Source organism: Myotis nattereri (genome assembly GCF_964212035.1).
Source record: "Myotis nattereri genome assembly, chromosome: 21".
Lineage (NCBI taxonomy): Eukaryota > Metazoa > Chordata > Mammalia > Chiroptera > Vespertilionidae > Myotis > Myotis nattereri.
This window is the reverse complement of record NC_138097.1, coordinates 15,404,338-15,422,270: the sequence shown is the minus strand read 5'-3', so window position 1 is coordinate 15,422,270 and position 17,933 is coordinate 15,404,338. Positions and strand designations below refer to the sequence as shown.

The following is a 17,933-nucleotide window of genomic DNA, read 5'->3' as shown; positions in this document are numbered from 1 at the left end:
GGCTAATTTTCCATTGATTTTTTAGAGAGACTGGAAGGGAGGGGAAGAGAGAGAGAGAAACATTGATGCGAGAGAGACACACCAATCGGTTGCCTCCTGCATATGACCCAACCATGGCCAAGGACGGAGTTTGCGATTGAGACACATGCCCTTGACCGGAATCAAACCCGGGACCCTTCCGTCTGGGGGCCAATGCTCGATCCGCTGAGCCAAACCGGCCGGGGTGGGTCATCAAACATTTAAAACAAAGCTCAGGACCCGCAGTTCCCCACCCTGTACACCCACAGAGAACAAACGCATTTTGAGGATTTCTCTTGACTCTGAGAGCTTCGGTTCTACAAATAAGTCGAGCTCCATCGATTCTGCTGGGCGGCTTAGAAATGCTGTTTCCAGCTGGGCCCCGATCTCTGCCGGGTGGATATGACTGCACCCCCGTGAAGACACGGAAGCTTAAAAAGGACTGAATAAAAATGGCCCAAGATGGTATCGCCAGGAACTAAGCATGACACCCGACCCAGCCTGTCTGCCTCTGCAAAACCACGAGGCCTCTTTCTCCGATCACGTGGCTTCCTCCCCACCCTTGTAGGCGACGGGGCAAGCTTGACAGCTACCGGGACAGCCACAGTCTCTCTTCCGAAGACATCGTCACGGAATATTAGCGCCGGAAATGAGCTCGAGAGCGTACGCTCCCCTCTGCTGGGAGATGGAGATGGGCACGGTGGAAAGTGGTGAGTTATTTTACAAACGCAACCCCCCCTGGCTGGGGACAGCGATGACTGCAGTGCAGAGAAGGAAGGAAACCGAGATGCTAAGCTGCAGGTAAGGACACCCTACCAGCCCATGGTCACCAGCAGGTACAGGCCACGCTCAGGGGCGGCTCCTGACGGTCCTGCTAAGTAAGGTGCCATTTGCTCAGTAGGTCGGGTGAGGAAGGTGCCCCCTACTGGAAGAGGCAGGATCCCATCTGCATCTTCTAGTCCTTCCCCGCCCCCTCCCCCCCACCCCCTGCTGCTCTTGTCCTTCCATACCCCAGCCCCATCACATGGCTCACAGCTCCCTCTGAGCAGCCGTGTCTGCGGTCCTGGTATCAGGACTCCCCTCAGCTCCATGCCTTCCCACCTGTTCAACCTTGAGGAGGTTAGCTCTGCAGAGAAACTTCCCCTGATCCCCCGGCCATTATATTCTGCTCCTCTTGTTGCAATAGCATCCAGAGATCCCCTTCATCAGAGGTCTCATAAAATCATTTTAAATGGGTTTATCTATGTATCTACCTATCCTTTTATTATCTATCTATTCATCCATCTATCCATCCATCCATCATCTATCTATTCATCCATCCATCTACCCACCCATCTGTCCATCATCCATCTATCCATCCATTATCCATCCATCCATCATCCATCCAACCATCATCCATCTATTCATCCATCCATCCATCATCCACCCATCCATCCATCCATCCATCCACCTATCCTTCCATCCATCCATCCATCATCCATCCATCCATCCATCCATCATCCATCCATCTATCATCCATCCATTCATCATCCATCCATCCATCCATCATCCATCCATCCATCCATCATCCATCCATCCATCCACCTATCCTTCCATCCATTTATCCACCCAACTATCCATCCATCCATCTATCCATCCATCTATCATCCACCTATTCATCCATCCATCTACCCACCCATCTATCCACCTACCCATCCATCCACCCAACTATCCATCCATCCATCCATCATCCATCCACCTATCCTCCCATCTACCCAACTATCCATCCATCCATCCATCCATCCATCCCAAAGATTGAAAAGCAATAACCAATACAAATTGCTGATTGGATTCTGGGCTATTAAACAGTGCAAAGGGGAGGCTGGGATCTAAGATTATCTAAGTACATTACCTTCTGCTCCTCTGGGTTGCGATAGCACCCAGAGCTTCCCTTAATCGGAGAAAACGACTTGGAGAGAAACTGGGCCGTTGTGAGACCTAGGGGAGCTGCTAGTTTGGGGTAAATTTTGTTGGTTGCGCAGGGGCGGAGGCAGCCCTGTGGTACCCAGGGGTCGTGGGATTTGGGGCACTTGGGGTTCCACGCATGGCCATGGTTACGGGAGCATCTTGGTGTGAGCACATGGCGCCCGCCATTCCTCTGTCTCTGCAACGACAGATAATGACAACAGGTGCTGCACCCACCTGGAGTGTTTCCCTGTAAAGCGAGTTTATGTGCGTCCAACCTCCAAACGCATTTGGCACTTTGTGTTAATAACGCGGAGACGCAGGCCGCCAAAGGCACCTCTTCCCCGGGGTTTGTTCAGGCATCTGAGGGCGAGACGCGCCCCATCTTATTATCTGCTGAAGCGACAGCTGCTCCCTCCACGTGGGGGGGACGAACAGATGGACAGCTCTGACTGGCTGGCAAGACACTCAGTGCCTCTAACTTCTGAAAAGGGAGTCATCCTTCAAATAGTTTGAAGTCCTGCTTTGCTTATAAAAAAAATAATAAAGATAAGCATTGCTATTTTTTTCCCCTCTGAAAATTGCAAAGGTATGGGGGGGGGGGTTGAGGGGGGGCGTGGGAGGACCACTTCCTTTTGATTTTCATAGGTGTTCTCATTGGCTCTAACTAGTCATCATTAAAAATAAAATGAAAAAAGCCCGGCTAGCGTCTCTCAGAGGTTGAGTGTTAACCAGTGGACCAGGAGGTCAGGGTTCGCTTCCTGGTCAGGGCACATGCCTGGGTTGCTGGCTTGATCCCCAGTGTGGGGCGTGCAGGAGGCAGCCAATCCATGATTCCCTCTCATCACGGATGTTTCTGTCTCTCTCTCCCTCTCCCTTCCTCTCCCTCTAAAATCAATACAAACATATTTTTTAAAAAACAACAACAACAACAACAACATACAGATGGGTAGGAAACACCTTCAACATTGAGAGAACCATACGAACCGAAAGTAATACTGTTATTGTATCGTCGCTCGCAGGTTCCATCTGCTCCCAGTGCCGGCGTAGAAACCCAATCATCAATCAACTCCTGGAACAGACCTGGAGGAGAGGCTGGGCTCGCGGCGCACATCTGGTTCCGATTGCTCGCCCACCAGTGAGAAACAGTCCTGCCACAACCGAAAGTCCTCCCGCTGGTTCTGACTGTGCGTCAGCCCACGTTACCGACGCGGCCAGCGCGAGGCCCCCTCTTCGCACCCAGCACCGTGATGGGTGCCGTCGGGCGCTCACACGCAGAAGCGCCTCAACACAGAATCCCAACGCCTTCAGAGCTCGGCTCTGAGGCCGGCCAACCAGACACCACAAACACGCAAAGGAGATAATAACAGGGATACGGAAGCAATTAATTCCGAATCGGGGGTCAATTAAGAAGAGGGAGGCAAAACAGCCATTTATAATGATGAGTTAATGCGCTGCGTCTCCCTGGGATTTTCCTAATTATGAAATGGAGGACTCCATCTCCCGCTAATAGAATTTCCAATGCCCGTAAGATCTTAATGGGGAGGATTGCGGTATAAGCACAGAAGATTGAATGTCGGCGCTCATCTGTGATCGCTCCAGAAACTCCCTGCAAAATGACGGCAAAGACTTTTTAAAATACTTCCAGATCTTCTATCTTCTTTTCCCTTTTTCTGTTAATCCGCACCCAACCGTATTTTTTCCATTGATTTTTAGAGAGAGGGGAAGGGAGAGGGAGGGACAGAGAGAAACATGGATGTGAGAGAGACACAGGGATGGGTTGCCTCCTTCACGCGCCCTGACCAGAGCTGGGGGATCTGCAACCGAGGTACGTGCCCTTGACCGGAATCAAACCCGGGACCTTTCAGTCCGAGGGCCAATGCTCTATCCACTGAGCCAAACCGGCCAGGGCCACGTATAAATCTTCACATAGAGAAAACAGAAGAGGAGATGACAACGGACAAGGAATATCTAAATACTGAGAGATTGAAAGCAGATGGCCCAGTAGTATGGGATTTAACACATCAGCGCCCTTCAAATTTATAGGCCGAAGGAAGCAAGTCAATTTACAAGAGGAAAAGACTAGAAATTGGGTGCACCAGACTATCAGACATGCATCAATTTTCAACCAGTATTGGCTGCAAAAGGAATCTGATTCTCAGATCCCACCCCCCAGGTTATTGGGCTGAGCAATCTTCCTTCCCCCTCTCAAATGAATGACCTATGTAAGCCCCACCCACAGGGACAGTAGGCATAGCTGGACAGGAGAACATACTACAGTGAAAATAAAAAGAAACGTTTTTGAAAACTATTACACAGCCCTGGCTGGTTTGGCTCAGTGGATAGAGCGTCGGCCTGCAGACTGAAGTGTCCCAGGTTCGATTCCTGGTCAGGGCACATGCCCGGGTTGGGGGCTTGATCCCCAGTGTGGGGCATGCAAGAGGCAGCCAATCAATGATTCTCTCTCGTCATTGATGGCTCTCTCTCTCTCTCTCTCTCTCTCTCTCTCTTCCTCCCTCTCTCCCTCTTCCTTCCTCTCTGAAATCAATAAAAATACCTTTTTAAAAAAATGACAAATTTCCTTTAAAGGAATGGCAACTATATTGTCAGTAGATTTAGCATTGTTAATAAAAAAAATATCTGAGGGCAACCAAAAAGAAATTTCAAAGTGCTGAAGAAAAACAATGGTCAAGTTAAAGTTTTGTATCTAGGTGACGTATCACTCAGATGAAGATAGAAAATTTCAGGCATAAAATGAAGATAAAAGAGCTCGCTTCTCGTAAATCAGGAAAGGGGAGTGCTTTTTGGGGGGCGGGCGGGCGGGGGAGCGGATGCCTGATTGCTGGATGACACAGCACAGAATGCCTCTCTCCGGGTGCCGCCCCAGCTGCAGGCTCCTGGCTGAAAGAACAACCACAGGGTGTAATTTAGTACAAAATCAAAAAAAAAGCGTGAAGAGAGAAAGCGCGATGCCACTGGTAAAGACATACCGTTGCCAAGTAGAGGGAGAGAACCATCGATGAGAGAGAAACATTGTCGATCGGCTGCCTCCTGCAGGCCCCTACCTCGGGCGTGTGCCCTGACCTGGCATCTCACCGGCCACCCCTTGGTTCCTGGGTGGGCACTCACCACTGAGCCGCACCGGCCGGGCCGTCCTTTCCTTTCTGGTCACGCACGCTCTTCCTCTTGTCCCTGACCCGCAGCCCTGCTGTCAACACCAGTCAGCACCACAGGCTGGTAGCACAGGGGCTGAGCTCCTGTAGGAATGAGACGCAGAGAGCTTGCTCAGCCTGAAGGCCAACTTCCAAGCAGAAGAAAGTCAACTCTAAACGCCGGGCGGCTTTGTTCTTTCCCACGTGGAGGACGCGCGCTCGGAAGAGCCCGTGTAGAGACGGAAGGATGGATGTCTGACGGGAGGCACGTGTCTGCTGCGAAGGAAGCAGGAAGCCCCCTCCGCGCAACGCTTGGGAGAGAAGCTCAAGTAAGATGGATGCTCCCCCATCACGGGGAGACCCCAAGAGAGAAGGTGATGAGTTGTAGCACTTGCTTGCAGAAAAGGGGGGCATGTGTGTAGAAAGGAGAAAATAATGGGGGAGGAGGGGAGGGAGGGGGGCATGTCAGAAAGTTGAAGAGAGGAGCCCAGCTGGTGTGACTCAGCAGCTGAGCATCCACCTATGAACCAGGAGGTTCCGGTTCCATTCCCGGTCAGGGCACATGCCGGGGTTGTGGGCTTGATCGCCAGTGCGGGGCGTGCAGGAGGTGGCCGATCCAGGATTCTCTCTCATCATGGATGTTTCTCTTTCTCCATCTCCCTTCCTCTCTAAAATCAATAAAAATATATTTTTTTTAAAAAAGTAGAAGAGAGGAAACAAGGGGATGGGCTTTGAACCGTGCATTTGGCGCTGCAGGCTGTGCTGGATCGGGGGGCGGGGGGGAGTGCTGCGTCTGTGACCCCCACAGATCACATTCGTTCCTGGTTTCCCCTTATCAGCATGTCCTCCTCCAACGCCAACGGATGCGTCTCCCTGGCTGACTCCTCGGCGGGATGCACACGTCTGCTGCCTGGTCAGCTCCTTGCTGAGAAGTGAGCCCAATTTGCAGGCTGGAAATAGACTCCCCGCTTTTGGCAGCCGTGCCGGGGCGAGGAGAAAGGGGAGTGCTTTTTGGGGGGCGGGCGGGCGGGGGAGCGGATGCCTGATTGCTGGATGACACAGCACAGAATGTCTCTCTCCGGGTGCCGCCCCAGCTGCAGGCTCCTGGCTGCCATTGAGAACCTGTGCGTCTAGTCATTTCCCCATTTGTATACATTTAGGAGCAGGCGGCAGCTGGCTCACCGTCAGCGCCCAGCTGTTGTTTAAGCAGAGGCACCGCAGCCAAAACCGGGGGCCAACGGGCCCGGAAACCACGTTGCGGGCTGAATACAGCAGTTCAGGATTAGTTAACCCTGTTTCGTGCTCGTGGCCAGATGCAAACTGCTCAATTAGAAGGAAGCAGGGGAGGGGAACTTGAGACCCATCCAGACATGCTCAGGAGCCCTTGCTTTTTTGAAAGAAAAATATATTTTGCCTGAGCCGGTGTGGCTCAGTGGATAGAGCTTAGGCCTGCAGACTGAAGGGTCCCAGGTTAGATTGCGGCCGAGGGCACATGCCTGGGTTGTGGGCTCCATCCCCAGTTGGGGGCGTGCAGGAGGCAGCCGATCCATGATTCTCTCTTGTCACTGATGCTTCTCTCTCTCTCTCCCTCTCTCTTCCTCTCTGAAGTCAATAAATATACACACGGAGTGGCCAGATTATTATGACCACCCCATCAGTACAATGAAGTGAATTAGTTATGCAAATAATAATAATAAAACCTTGAGAGCATTTGCTTAGGAAGTTTCCAATATTCAGTATTTTTGGAAGTGTCAATGAAGTACTGATGGGGTGGTCATAATAATCTGGCCACTCAGTGTATATTTATATTTTTTAAAAAATATATATTTCTTTATTATATATATGTGTGTGTATATATATATGTGTGTGTATATATATGTGTGTGTGTGTGTGTATATATATATACACACACACACACACATATATATATTTAACAATACATTTCTTTATTGATTTCAGAGAGGAAGGGAGAGGGAGAGAGAGAGAGAAACATCAATGACAAGAGAGAATCATGGATTGGCTGCCTCCTGCACACCAAACACTGGGGACCGAGCCCACAACCCGGGCATGTGCCCCAATCTGGAATCGAACCGTGACCTCCTGGTTCATGGGTTGATGCTCAACCACTGCACCACACTGGCCGATCAAGGCGCTTCTTAATGTGAGGTTCATGGCCCCTCCATGTTGGTTAATGGCCTGCAGGGTTTGTTTGTTTGTTTGTTTGTTTTTACAAAAATATGTGTGGCTATGCATCTTTCTAGGGTAAAGTCATTGATTCCATGAGATACTCGAAGAGATCCATGATACCAAAGAAATTAGGGAGCACGGGTTTGAAACCTGGCCGTGTGAAAAATAATAACACATTTCTCTTAGCTCCACATCGTCATAGATTTTGAAAACGACACTCAAGTTGGTGAGCTGTTTACGCAGCCACTGCCTGACAAGGAACGTCAATTATTAAAGAGCAAAATCTCTGACATCAGCACAGTTACTGAGGGGAGAACGTATCATCCTAATTGTTGCCCCAAGACAAACTCTTAAGCTTGGATTTGACATGGAACGTTACATTTCCCCACAAAATAGCAAATTATCAACCTTCTTTGGCAAAGCCGTGCAGGAGCGGCACGCGAAACAGACAAGTAAAAGAGCTACACAGACATGACATGAGAATAGATGATTCTGTAAAGAATATAGGATGGAAAATGTAACAGAGCATAATAGAGAACAGGAAAAAAATACCCTGAATATTAAATTAAGACGTCAAAAATAAGATTTTTTTTTCAGCAACTGTAGACTATGGGACTAAGAAGTATTCACATTTTTTGAGTTTCAATGGTTCAAATACAGTAATAGCTACGCGTACAATAACTGAGTGCTTCGTATGTTCCTGGCACCATTGCTAGCAACTTAGACGGATGTCATTTTGTATTTTAATCCTCAGAGGAGGATATGTTTATTGATTTGAGAGAGAGGGAGAGAAACATTGATGTGAGAGAGAGACATCGATCCTCCCGTGTGCACCCCAACCAGAGAGACGGAACCCGTAACCTGGGTATGTGCTCCGACTGGGAATCGAACCCGCAACCTCTTCTGGTGCTCGGGACTCTCCAAACAAATGAGCCACCCAGCCAGGGCTGCATGGATTTCCTTTTTTAATTCTCACTTTGAGGAAACGGAGGTACAGATTAAAGTTTAATGCACCTGCCCAGAGCTACCCAGTTAGGACGTAGAGTTTCTACCCAGCTTTCTGACCTCCGAGCCTGTGGTCGCTCAACCAACGTCACATTAGTGCCAGACCTACACCAAAAACAGCAGCCGGAACCCAGGAACAACCTAAATGATACCAGACAGGAGCAGGGTGAGCCTCCTCTATAGGGGTGGGGAACGTTCGGCCCACGGGTCGTATAAGGCCCGAGAAATCATCTGGTCTACCCCTGCCAACGCAGTAGGGGCGAGTTAATGAAATGTTTGACCAAAGAGGGCAGGCTACTTTGCTTTTAATACGCATTCTTTTTAAACAAATATATATTTATTGACTTCAGAGAGGAAGGGAGAGGGAGATAGAAACATCCATGATGAGAGAGAATCATGGATCTGCTGCCTCCTGCACGCTCCCTACTGGGCATCGAGCCTGCAACCCGGGCATGTGCCCTGACCAGGAATCAAACCATGACCTCCTGGTTCATAGGTCGGCGCTCAACCACTGAGCCATGCTGGCTGGGCAGTTTGAGTTTGTTATACACACCAAGAGTCACCCAATGAAACAGGAGAGGGGGTGGCTGAGCAGTTCATTCAGAACAGATTATGGGAAATCATTATTTTTTTTATCCGATGCAGAGTTAATCCATCGGAGGGATTAGACAGTCATTGTGCACTGGACTGGCACCTGTGGCCGGCTGCACTCTGGGGACGAACCACGGCTCGGCCCATCCATCTCCATGAGTCTGGGCAGGAGCCGATAATAATAATAGTAATTAATAACCCCGCGTGTTCTCGTGCGCCCTTTAACGGGGATCTCAGAGTCTTCTTACAAACACAAATTCATTAAGCCTCAAACCACCCCTGGGCATTCCGGAAGGGCCAGAAGGTTCGCGCTGTTATTATTTTATATTCATGTTGCGTCTTTGCTCCAAGGAGCACAACAGGATTATAAATACATTATGACCAAAGTAGGGGAGCGGGCCTAAGCCATCAGTCAGACATCCCCCAAGGGCTCCCGGACTGCAAGAGGGCGCAGGCATGGCTGAGGGACACCCCCACCCCCACCCCGAGTGCATGAATTTCACGCACTGGGCCTCTAGTATATACTATATAAAGAAAAAGAAATTCCAGACAGCAGAGCCATTATATCAACAAATTAAGGCAGGGAAGGAGCTTGTGGGGAGATTTCAAGCAACGGATGCTGCAACAGTAAGTTCACTGGGAGACCACTGCCCTGTGAGCACAGAGGAGAAATAAGTAAACACAGAGAGTGAAGGAACCCAAGGGTACCCATGGGAATGTCAGTGATCAAGAGAGATGAAAATTCTCACAAAGGCCAAGAGAAAGAAAAAAACAGGCCGTAGACAGTAAAAGAAGGCTTCAGAAAGAAAGGCTGAGAAATGAAATCACCTTTGTGTTTTATACACATCATGTGTATTTTACGTGTCTTATCCAGACCTATAGACACACAGTTATGTGAAAGGTGACGGGAGGTAAATATTAAGTCAGGAAATCGCATGGCGCTTACGTATATATTTTTAAGGTAGTGTTTTCGACATTTATAGAGAGGTGTGGTCGTCCCGTGAAACCTTAAATAAAAGAGGCGTGAGGATTAATACGATCTTAAAACAAACCAGCAGGGTATGTGTGCTCTGGGGAGACGAGGGTTATATAAATATCACACGTTACATACAGCGTGTTCTTCTCAGACGGGGGTGGGGAGAATGGCAGAGAGGCATGAAAGGAGTTCGAGGCAAACTCTTCTCTCCTAGAAAAGAGTCAGGGTAGCCCTATGCTACTTGGCTGGATTCCTTCAAAAACGGCTCAGAGGTCTCTGCCGTTATAGCAGAATTTCCTATAGGCCTGGCCGGGTAGCTCTGTTAGTTGGAGCCAAGGTTGTGGGTTCAATCTCCTGTCAGAACACATACAAGAAATCAAGCAATGAATGCATCCGTAGGTGGAACAGCAAATTGATGTTTCTCTCTTTCCTTTTTTAAAAAATATATTTCTTTATTGATTTCAGATAGGAAGGAAGAAGGAGAGAGAGATAGAAACATCAATGATGAGAGAGAATCATGGATCGGCTGCCTCTTGCACACCCCTTACTGGGGATCGAGCCCGCAACCCAGGCATGTGCCCTTGGCCGGAATCGAACCTGGGACCCTTCAGTCTGCAGGCTGATACTCTATCCACTGAGCCAAGCTGGCCAGGGCAATGTTTCTCTCTCTCTCTCTCTCTCTCTCTCTCTCTCTCCTATCTCTCCCCCCTCCCTTCCTCTCTCTCGCTCTCTTATCAATGAATAAATTCTTTTAATTTATTGAGAATATTATGCTAAGTGAAATAAGTCAGTCAGAAAAAGCTAAGAACCATACGATTTCACTCGTATGTGAGATACGAAACTGTAACTCGCACACACACAAACAGCAGTGTGGTGATTGCCAGAGGAGAGGGGATGGGGGGAGAAGGCGACAGGGAGAAGATGTGACTTTGGGTGCTGGGCACATGGCGCCATAGACAGACCTTGTAACGTGGAGACAGACCCCTGAAACCTGTATGATCATGTTGGCCAATGTCACCCCAATCAATTTAATAATAAATAACTTCTGTTAAACACACACACACACACACACACACACACACACACAAAACAAGAGGTCAGAGTTCCTTTTAGACAGAGGGTGCGGCAGCTGAAGGATTCGGATGAGAACAGACTGTAAACTTGAATTTGCTGTTCCCCTGAGTCATGCATTCATTGGTTGCTTCTTGTACGCACCCTGTGGCATATTGGGATGATGTTCTAACCAACTGAGCTCCCCAGCCAGGGCCTTGGATTTATTTATTTATTATTTCTAGATTTCAGAGAGGAAGGGAGAGAGAGAGAAACATCAGTGATGAGAGAGAATCATGGCTCTGCTGCCTCCTGCACGCCCCGCACTGGGGATGGAGCCTGCGACGCGGGTATGTGCTCTGACTGGGAATCGAACCGTGACCTCCTGGTTCATAGGTCAAGGCTTCACCCCTGAGCCACACCGATCAGGCTTGGGTTTATTTTGAATGGGCAGAATTCTCCCTGACAAGGCTGAAGGCATCGCCGCGTGGACAGGTACCGGGCTCTAAAGATTCCCGGATCCATTTTCTGTGCACTTATAGGGGGACTTGGCTAAGGTTTCCCCTGTAGACACAGAAATCGCAAAAGGCCTTTGGCACGGAGTGAAGGAAGCAAGCAAAGGGCACACGGGTGGGTGGGAGGGACCGAGGAAAAATACGGGAAAGTGAAAAGTAGCCAACTCTTCTAAGAAAGGCAAGTTGCACCTGTCAGCTTCCAACATGGGTGAAAAGAGAGGCTCCAGAAAAAAAAAAAATTAAATTAGTTAGTTGTCTATTCACAAAACCAATACTCTGTCCAGGAAAAACATACTAGAGCCCAGCTGGTGTGGCTCAGTGGTTGAGCATCGACCTATGAACCAGGAGGTCACGGTTCGATTCCCCATCAGGGCACATGCCCAGGTTGCGGGCTCCATCCCCAGTGTGGGGCGTGCAGGAGGCAGCCGAGCCATGATTCTCTCTCATCACTGATGTCTCTCTCTCTCACCCTCTCCCTTCCTCTCTGAAATCAATACAAATATATATTTTTTTAAACGAAACCACACTAGACAAAAAACCGCGTTCTATCCTGTAACACTGGGAAGGTCTCCCTCCTGCCATTTCGGGTTTTGCTCGGGCGCCGGGGCCCGGCTGCAACTGCCGGGGCCTCTTCATAAACTTGCTAAGAACATAAACACGGAAATCGGTTATTTTAGGGTCAGGCGCTGGAAAAGATCCTCATAAAATAAATTGACCGGCTTCCCACAGATGAGAAAACGCGTCAACCGGACGGCGCTCAGCTGGTAATTGCGGCCGTAAATCCAGGCCATCCTGGCAACATGTCACACCGGCTGCTCTCTGGGATAAAACGCCTTCTATCAAGCTCCCCAAATATTATTAGGAGAGGTGAGGGCTAGCTGGGATGGGGGGAGGGGGGCGGGCAATGCACAGGCCTCCTCCCCGTCCCTCTCCATCTCCTCCCGGGGCGATGCTGGGCGCGTAGCGTGTTGTATTATTAATACCCCCTGTGCCTGCCACAGATTCGGAGGCTGCAGAACACGCATCTATATTTAATGGAGGTGTCTGTCTGCTTCTGTGAGGAGGGCGGTGTGGATGGCTACAGGGAATTGCTCCCGGTAACCAACAGCGCTGAACACGGACGTCCTGTGTGGTCCGTTCCCTCTCACGTCTTCCCTGGCCTTCAGCCCACACTCACTCATTTCACAAATCACAACTGAGTGCCTAGGCTTGGGGGCAGAGCAGCAGGCAAGACCAAGTCCCCCCTCCCTACCCCGAACGACCCTACGGAGAGGAGAGACACACGAGAGGCACATGGGTGAACACGGGTCATGTCAGAAGGTGCCAGGAGCGACAGAAATAGTGAAGAAGTGGAAGGTTCCGTGGTTGAGCGTCGACCTATAAATCAGGAGGTCAGGGTTTGATTCCCCATCAGGGCACATGCCCAGGTTGCAGGCTCCATCCCCAGTGGGGGGCGTGCAAGAGGCAGCCGATCCATGATTCTCTCTCATCATTGATGTTTCTATCGCCCTCTCCCTCCCTCTCCCTACCTCTCTGAAATCAATCCTATATAATAAAAGGCTAATATGCAAATAGACTGAATGATGTAACGACCAGTTGCTATGATGCGCACTGACCACCAGGGGGCAGATGCTCAATGCAGGAGCTGCCCCCTGGTAGTCAGTGCACTCCCACATGGGGAGCGCTGCTCAACCAGAAGTCGGGCTCACGGCTGGTGATCACAGGGAAGGTGGCTGGAGTCTCTCCCACTTCAGTGGCAGTTGGACAGCCCCCGAGGGCCCCTGGACTGCAAAGGGGCCCAGGCTGGGCTGAGGAACCCCCCTGAGTGCACGAATTTCGTGCACTGGGCCTCTAGGAAAACTGTATTTTTTTAAAAAAAGAAATGGATGTCAGAGCTCCTGATATTCCCCTGCAGGTCCTTACACAGAGCTGGGCCGGGGCAGGGACTCCATCAACCTGCTCAGGCATCAAGGGTTCGGCTGATGCTCATTTTGGATCCTGTGCCTCTTTGGAAGGGATGCAGAGCAGGGTGTCCTAACGTCGGCAAGTCTGGGTCAGGCCAGGCCATTTGGGTTCTGAGTGATTTAAAACCCAACTCCTTTCGGCTCGAACAGCCCGGTGGATGTCCCTCACGTCCGCGGACATAAATTTCAAGTCAGTCAAGCCCCATCGAGAAGCGCAATCCTTGCCATGTTCCTTGCCGTCTCTCCCCCGATTCCCACTGCGTCAGCTGCATTTGCAGGTGGCTCACACCTGCCTCCCACCCGCCTACCCGCCCCCCCCCCCAGTGCCCCAGGCTTTCCCTACCCAGAGCAAGCAAGTGGGGCAAATCCAGGCTGTGCATGTTCACCCGCTGCCCTGCCCTCAGAGGAAAGGGGAATTCTAGGTCTTTTCTAAAAATATTTTTATTGATTTCAGAGAGGAAGGGAGAGGGAGAGAGAGATCGAAACATCAATGATGAGAGAGAACCATGGATCGGCTGCCTTCTGCACGCCCTATACTGGGGATGGAGCCCGCAAGCCGGGCATGTGCCCTGATGGGGAATTGAACCTCGACCTCCTGGTTCATAGGTCAACGCTCAACCACTGAGCCACGGGCCCTGCATCCCGTTGCCCGCCCTGAGGTTAGCAGGTTAATCTCCTGCCTTCTCGCAGGTCCGGCTTCCTCTTCATCCCCCACCTCTCAGACCCACCAGGCCTGGGCCTCCCTCTCTCCGTCTCCCTGTCCCTTGGCGCCTAGTGTTCTGAGGAGGCGGGCGTGATGGATGATACATACTCATTGACAGACTGTTCATTTGTCACACCGCGGCCCGATCCCGCCAACGGGGGCCCCGTCCCATCTGTCACTGTCGGCCTGTGCACAGGCCCAGCGCATCGAGGAGAACGGGTCCCAGGCAGCGGGCCGTGGTGCCCGCGTCCCGGATGGGCGGAGGGGCTGGGGTGGGGGGCAGGCTCCCTTCCTTTCCGCCTTATTGGTTTGTCTCAACTGGTAAATGAAGGAATGAACTCGTCGGGGGCCAGGCGGAGGGAGCCATGGACCAGGAAACCGTGCTCCAGGTCGGGAGACGGAGAGGAGGCGGGTCCGGCGTGGTGGCAGGAGAGGCGGGCGGCTCTGTATTGCCACACTCCCTGGCGGGCGCTCGCTGGTTCTCCCTGGCAGGCCAGCATCCACCACGCCTGCCAGTGGGGCGCGGGCAGGGGGGAAAACCTAGACATGCACATGGGCTTGGAGCATCCCTGGAGGCAGAGGGAGAAGCTCATTGCATCAGCCCAGGTTTCTCTGCCCAAGCCCGGCCGAGGGCGGCTCCCGCCGGGGGCCGACTGACCCAAAAGGGGTGTGAGGTCTTTCCTGCGAGAACCCCTTCCTCCCAGAGGCGTGTCCAGGGCCACCAGTCACACCTGTGTCAGCGCCGAGGGCTGCGACCCGTTCACGCGCGTTACGGGTCTCAGTCCGTCCAGATCCCCGTCCGTCCGCTCACCAGGGGGTCAGGGCGCCCAGAGCGATGGGCTTCAACCCAGGGCCTCCCATGTGACGGTCCTCGACCCCCACCTGCACCCCCAGGCTTTGGAGTCAACCCACGCCCACTCCCGTGGGAAGGTTGAGGCCCACGGGAATAACAACACTCGCGGACAGTCACAGACTTGCTCACGTCGCGGCTCGCACAGGCAAAGGAAACGTGTCCTCTTTCCTCACCCCCATCCCACTGGATAAGGAATATCTTTTTTTAAAAATAAATTTATATATACATATATATATATTTTATTTCAGAGAGGAAGGGAAAGGGAGAGAGATAGAAACATCAACGATGAGAGAGAATCATGGATTGGCTGCCTCCTGCACGCCCCCTACTGGGGATCGAGCACGCAACCCAGGCATGTGCCCTGACTGGGAATCGAACCCGGGGCCCTCCCGACCGCAGGCCGACGCTCTATCCACTGAGCAACACCGGCCAGGGCTGGATAAGGAATATCTTACATGTTAAATGTGGGGCATCTCAGTTTCCTGGTGTAGATGGTTCTTCTGGTTTTAAAAGAAGACGTTTACAAAGATAGCCACTTTTCAGTACGACCAAATCATATATGACCCATCATGAGTATATGGCGTGCTTTTTAGCATCCCCCTCCCCCCCGACCCTGTTGGACAATTCCCTTATTTCTTTTTTGATTAATGAAATTATCTGGCGTATTGCCAGCCCCATAGTTGATGCTCAATAAATGCTAGCGATATTTATTTTATTGTTATTACTAGAGGCCCAGTGCACAAATTGTGCACGGGTATGGTCCCTAGTGGCTGCCAGCTGCCGACTGGGGCCTCCCTTCCCCTGGCTGCCTGCGGCCACCACCAGCCGGGCAGGGGCAGGGCGGGCTGGGGGAGAGGCCTCGGGCGGTTAGCCGGCCGGCCCCACCCCCTGGTCGAACTCCCAGTCAAACTCCCAGATGAACTCCCGGTCGAGGGAACAATTTCCATATTAGGCTTTTATTATATAGGATTTTTTTGCCATTGATTTCAGAGACAGTAGAAGAGAGAGAAAGATGGAGAGAAACATCGATGTGAGAGAAACACATCGATTGGTTGCCTCCTGCACGTGCCCTGGCCAGGGCCTGGGTCAGGGAGGAGCCTGCAACCGAGGTACATGCCCTTGACCGGAATTGAACCCGGGACCCTCGGGCCTGCAGGCCGACGCTCTATCCACTGAACCACACTGGCCAGTGCCCCTTCTTATTTTGTTTTAAATCACTCTATGCCTCCCCTTCTGAAAAGAGCATTAAATTTCCTAACCCGAAATGCCTCCAATCCCAAGGAATGGTTTTCCAAACATTATTTGCTCTTTTACAGTCATTATTATGCAGCCTGCAAAACAGTGTTTCCATCCCATAAAAATATATAGTACGGCGGCAGAGGAATCACAGGCAAATGATGGCGGAAAATTAGTCAATAAAATTTTATTATGCCAGTCCTTAATGTTTTTATTAATATTAAGGAACTAAAAATTAATTCCTTCCCAGAGCAGGATTTACTGCTGAAACGCGTGAGAGAGAAAGCTGGATAGGGCACCTGCCGGAGGCCCCTTCCCTATCTCATTGGCTGTTCTAACTGGGCTGTGTGCATTCGCGTAAGTATCCTCCCTAAGTAATGGAAGTATGCTCCTGTTTATACAACCACTCCGCCATGCTGTAAAGAGAAGGACTTCCCTCATGTCATGATGCCCGCAGAAGATATGCAGGAAGTAGAGCCATATCTTAACAGTATCAACTTATCACTGCCTGCTCCTGGCTTTAAAAGCTATAGATGTCTTTACTTTTCGCAGCATTGCTTTTTTTTTTTTTTTTTTTTTTTTTTTACCCTGATTCATGGACCTATAGGTAAGGGTAGTGAAATATGGCTAAACTGAAATGTATTTATTCACTTATGTATTCACCCATTCATTCATTCTTTCCACAGATAATGCGGTAGATACTAAGCCCTGAAGAATCAAAGATGATTCTTGGAGTTTACAGTCTTCTCAGAAAGAATCAAAATCTGCCATAAAGGGTGGTAAATACCAAGCCATCAGAATGGGGCCACCCATGGAGTTCGGCTCAAAAGATGCCACTCTAGTGCGGGCTCCCAGAGAAAGTGTATAAGGGAAGAACTGGAATTATATTGTGGCCAGAGTTTTCACATTTGTGACCCATGGATAATTATTAAAATACATAATTAGTTCCAACATTTAAACATTGGTAAATAACACATACTTTATGTTTTTAATTTCCAACTACTCTTTAAAAAAATATATTTTATTGACTGATTTTAGAGAAAGAGAGAGAGAGAAACATGGATTTATTGTTCCACTTACTTATGCATGCGATGATTGCTTCTTGTGTGTGCTCTGACCGGAGGTCAAACCCGCAACCTTGGCGTATTGGAACAATACTCTAGCCAATCGAGCTGGCTGGCCAGGGCCACATACTTGATTTTTTAAATTTCCAACTATTCTTTATACATATATATTTTTTATTGATTTCAGAGAGGAAAGGAGAGGGAGAGAGGGAGAGAAACATCCATGATGAGAGAGAATCATGGGTCGGCTGCCTCCTGCACGCCCCCTACTGGGGATCGAGCCTGCAACCCGGGCATGTGCCCTGACCGGGAATCGAACCCTGACCTTCTGGTTCCTGGGTCGACGCTCAACCACTGAGCCACACTGGCCAAGCGAATGGGACATATTTTGGAAAACTATCTGCTGTTTATCTGAAACTCACGTTTAACTGGGTGCCCTGTATTTTCACTTGCTAAATCGGGTAACCGCGGGTGGTTTAGGGGAGCGGCGGCGGAGGGAGGCATGAGAAGGTCATTCTTGATTAAGTGAACGGTATCCAAAGGCAGAGAAAGGACACAGCACGTTCCTGAGCCAGGGAGTTCACAATCGGCTCGACGCGTGTGACGGGGGAATCCTGGGAGATGAGATGCAAGTCAGAGCTTGGCTATTCGGAGCATTTTGTACCAGATCCTTTG

General features: G+C 50.3%; 1 protein-coding gene across 1 annotated transcript in view; it reads right to left on the bottom strand.

Moving 5' to 3' along the window:
* Nucleotides 1–17,933, bottom strand: part of AGBL1 (AGBL carboxypeptidase 1) — a gene marked incomplete at both ends in the record, with an annotated part of 230,964 nt that overhangs the window by 90,376 nt on the left and 122,655 nt on the right. The window lies entirely within an intron of this gene.